At 42.4% G+C, this 4,816-nt stretch overlaps 1 pseudogene; it reads left to right on the forward strand.

Moving 5' to 3' along the window:
- Positions 1-3,630: 3,630 nt before the first annotated feature.
- LOC131827948 (small ribosomal subunit protein uS10-like) lies at positions 3,631-4,049 on the forward strand (annotated as a pseudogene).
- The last annotated feature ends 767 nt before the right edge of the window (positions 4,050-4,816 follow it).

Genomic DNA, 4,816 nt, shown 5'->3' on the forward strand with positions numbered 1-4,816 from the left:
TAAAAATGACAAGTGGTGCACATTGGTCTTAGCCAATTTGGATCTTCTTGGAAGATATCTATGGTTCCTGCAGTTAGATATAGGTAAGGACTGTGTCCTTCCCCTCAACTTTGGTACCACATGCCACACTATGATAAATTTGCTACCCATACTGGCAAGTATGCGGAAAGCTATTAAACAGTCTTACCCACCTATACCGTGGGCTTAATAAAATCCTAGCTTTCCATCCAACCATGCATGAAAGGTTCTCTTGAAGCAGATACAATGATGTTCAGTTAGCCAACTGGTCAAAGTCAGGTAACAAAACCTTCCTTTAGGAAACTGAACACCGTCTCCTGATTTCCTGGGAATCCTACATGTAGGGGGTTGTTCCAAATAGCATCAGCTTCCGAATTTCCTGAGTACTTATAGCCTGTTCATACAAGGGGAAAATGGCTGTACAATATTGCCAGTCTAGTCACACATCTTGAGCACCACTAATTTCACTAATGAAAAGTTTCTAATATTTATCTGCTAATTAACAAAGATAACTCAAGCCAGCGTGCCTTGAGAGAGGATTTCTGATTCCTTAATCATTCAGATGTTAACTAACCACTTTCAAATTGTGCACGCCCAATTAGGGGAACTTAAATATTAACCAAACACCCACAGAGTTAGTAGATTAAAACTAATTAATATGTATATATCAAGCTTTCTGTGATTATAGAATAATTAGACATTCTGGTTGACTTGGGAAGTTTATATACCTGTTGTCCAGAAATTATAGAGTGCCTCCTTCCACCCTCAAAAGTGTCCCAGTTTGGGCAAAACTTCATAATCACCATATAATATAAGCGAATTCTAAGAGTTCTCTCTTTGTACAACTCTGAAGACATTCAAGTTCTGCCTGCAGTTTCTACAGCTTGTTAACCATTCTGTGGATAACAAAATGCCAGCCTCTCTGCTTGGAGGATACCCCCACCAAATATGAGTGACTCTTTGGGACATACCATCCCTTGTCTTTGCAGAGGAGAGATCATTGCCTCCCAAGAAGGGAAAATAAGCCACTCTTACTGAATGTTGTAAAAGGACATGCCCTCCATCTCCCTCATCCTCTTTTTGACTTTAAGATGGGAGATGTGAGGAAGGCAGATGGCTAGTGGTACTGCTAATTCTACACTGTCCCCTGGTTGTGAACCCAGCAGGCAAGAAACTGGCCCTAACTGCTGACACTCTTTGGGGAATATGCTGTACTTTCCATCTTTGGTCATTGACCTTGGACATCCCTGTTTTTAGCCAGCATTTTCACAGCTCCTGCTCTTTCTGTAAATTCTGGGATTACTCACAACTTTTTGATACTCTCCATGACTGCTGGAAAATAAAACTTGGATGCAAAAGGATCTGAGAGATCGAGAAAAGCCCCATTCCACATCCTGTTACACTTGCACAGACCCACAGTCCCAAAATTCAAGGTTAGACATTCCAACTTGACAGACTGTGTTCATTCCATTCCCAGCTTTCCGGTGGCTGTGCCCACAGAGGGAGGCACCGTGGGACAAGTGAGATGTCATACCTCTCAAAACCACTGTTCAGAAAGTGGATCTGAATCTACTTTGGTCTCACCTGTTGACTCAGTCCCTTCCCAGCTCTCTCCCTTTGAATGTCTATTCTGTTGGGGAGTGGTGGCAGTGGGGGTTGGGAAGGCAGATTCAAATAGGTGGCTGCAGTTTGGGCTTTAATTCCATATTTGAAGGTAACTGGGCACCTCACAAGGGGTCTCACCAACCCAACAACTGTCCTCTCTCAGCCTGAATTTTTTGCCATTTGCCAAGTATTGTACTTCTTCATTTGTTGTAGTTGTTTTGACCACTTCAGACCTAATTTTCACCCTGGGCACCCAATCCCTTAGAGTAGAACATTTGATGCCAACATGTTAGTGACAGAAGGGACCATACAGATTATATGTTTAACCCCTTCATTTAAGGATCACTGTTACAAAAAGACAAAAGAATCAGGATCTAGCATCAGAGAACTTGTGTTCAAATCCACATCTGCTATGGACAAACTCCATGATCTGGGGCACGGCAACAATCCATCTGAGTTTCTCCCTTTAGCAATGGGCAATACTTACCATATGAAATTGTTTAAAGATTAAGAGATAAAAATATCACAAAGTAATAAAGATAAATAAAACATAAATGTAAATATTGGCATAAAGGAATTACAGATGGTCCCTAACTTATGATTGTTTTGACTTACAATTTTTCAATTCGACAATGCTGTGAAAATGACAGTCTTTGGTAGAAACTGTACTTTAAATATTGAATGTTGATCTCTTCCCAGCCAGTGCTAATATGCAGTATGGTACTCTCTCCTGGTGCTGAGCAACAGGGTGAGCCAGGGCTCCCAGTGAGCCTGTGATCATGAGGGTGAACAACGGATAGATATTTATTATACTATATTATAACCATGTTGTACCCAAACAACCATTCTGTTTTGCACTTTCAGTACAGCATTTAATAACTTACATAAGACTTTAAATGCTTTATTTTAAAAGGGGCTTTGTGTTAGATGATTTAGCCCAACTGTAGGCTAACATTAAGTGTTCTGAGCACATTTAAGGTAAGCCAGGCTAAGCTATGATGTTCAGTTTGTTAAGAGTATTAAATGCATTTTCTTCTTTTTTTTTTTTATAAGGGTGGTTTTTTTTTTAAGATTTTCATTTAATTATTCGACAGAGAGAAATCACAAGTAGTCGGAGAGGCAGGCAGAGAGAGAGAGGGAAGCAGGCTCCCTGCTGAGCAGAGAGCCCGATGCGGGACTCGATCCCAGGACCCTGAGATCATGACCTGAGCCGAAGGCAACGGCTTAACCCACTGAGCCACCCGGGCGCCCCTAAATGCATTTTCTTATGGTATTCATGATAACTTACATTTTCAACTTATGTGGGTTTATTGGGACATAACCCTATGTTAAGTTGAGGAAGGTACATAAGTTGTCCAAAGTAACACACTACTTAGGGGGGATATCCAAGTCTTTTCACTCAGTAATGATAAACACATTGTTTGATTACTGACTGTTTTAGTCATTGTGCTAAGCCCTCAATATGCATATTTAATCTCATTTATTCTTAATATTATTATTAATATATAAGAAAGTAATCTTAGGGTGCTGTGGGGCTCAATCAGTTAAGAATCCAATTCTTGTCTTTGGCTCAGGTCATGATCTCAGGGTGTTGTGAGATTGAGCCCCAGATTGGGCTCAATGCTGGGTATGGAACCTCCTTGAGATTCTATCTCTCCCTCCCCCTCGACCCCTCCTGCACTCACACACTCTTGCTCTTAAAAAAAAAAAAAAAAAAAAAATTTAAATTCCAAAAAACAAAGAAACTAATATTAAATGGTTAATTATCAATGCCACATATATAGTAGGTAGCACAGACATAGTCAAATCAAAGTTTGTGTACTAGGAAAGCTGAGCTCTTCTAGCCAAGTTAGCAGACCTCAAATTTACATACCAAGAATCAAATTAGTTTCTCTTTGAGGAAGACACAGTTGCAGCTCCTGCTCCTGACTCACGGCTGTTCACTGTTTGCTCTCACCACTCTGCTCTCACCAAGGAGCAAGACAGTCAGGAAGCCATGCCTCATCCATGATTTTTAAAGACACTGGGAAGACACCTGTGGAACCAGAGGTGGTAATCACTGAATTAGAATTTCTCTCACCAGCCACATTAGAAAATCGTTGGAAAACATATGTGCTAACTTGATCAGAGGCACAAGGGAAAAGAATCTCATAGTGAAAGGACCACTTTGGATGCCTGCCAAGACTGTGAGAATCACTACAAGAAAAGCTCCTTGTGGTGAAGGTTCTAAGACTTGGGATCATTTTCAGATGAGGATCCACTAGTGACTCATTGGTTTGCACAGTCCTTCTGAGATTGTTAAGCAGATGACTTCCATCAGTATTGAGCCAGGAGTTGAGGTTGAAGTAACCACTGCAGACACTTATATGGACCTTCTTAATAAATTGATTATCAGTTGTTTAAAAAAAAAAACATCAGACATCTGAGCAAGACAGCAGAGGAGTAGAAGACTTAAATATCACCAGGTTCCAGGAGTTCAGCTGGATAGTTGTCAAACCATTCTGAACAACTACAAACTCAATAGGAGATTGAAGAGAAGAGCAGCAATTCTAGGAACAGAAAATCAGTGACTTTCTGGAAGGTAGGACATGTGGAGAAGTGAATCCGAGGCAATATATGGGAAGAGAGACTGTGGGGGTAGTGGCTGGCTCCCTGCAAGTGGTAGATCAACAGAGCACAAAATCAGAAGTTTTAGAAATCTGCTCCACTGGGGGATGTGGCACCAGAGACTAAGTGGGGGCACCCCTCACGTAGTCTCAGGACCCAGGGTATCTGAGTGTGGCAGAGCTCCCAGGTATTGGAGTGGGGAAGCCGGCTGCAGAGATGGAGCCAAGGAGGGGGCTCTCAGCTCAGGGTTACCTTAAACTGTGATCTGAGGCACAATCAGGCCACTGGTCCTCAAGCAGGGACCCCACAAGCAGCAGATCCGGGGAGACACCCTCCTTCCTGCTCTGGGAGAAATGGCACAGGAGCACGTTGCAGGAATCTTCTGGGTTTGGAGACTCCAAACAGGTCTGTGTGCCAGAGATAAAAATGCTTGGTCACAGGCTGGGTGAGCTCAGAGTGTAGCCAGCTACCAGGGAGACGGGAGGAATTGACTGCTTTTCTCTGAGAGCAGATTGAGGAGTGGGACCCCAAGCTCTTGCCTCCTCAGGGGCCAGATATTTGGATGCCACCATCTTCATTCTCCTCC

Source organism: Mustela lutreola, chromosome 3 (genome assembly GCF_030435805.1).
Source record: "Mustela lutreola isolate mMusLut2 chromosome 3, mMusLut2.pri, whole genome shotgun sequence".
In the NCBI taxonomy this organism is placed as follows: domain Eukaryota; kingdom Metazoa; phylum Chordata; class Mammalia; order Carnivora; family Mustelidae; genus Mustela; species Mustela lutreola.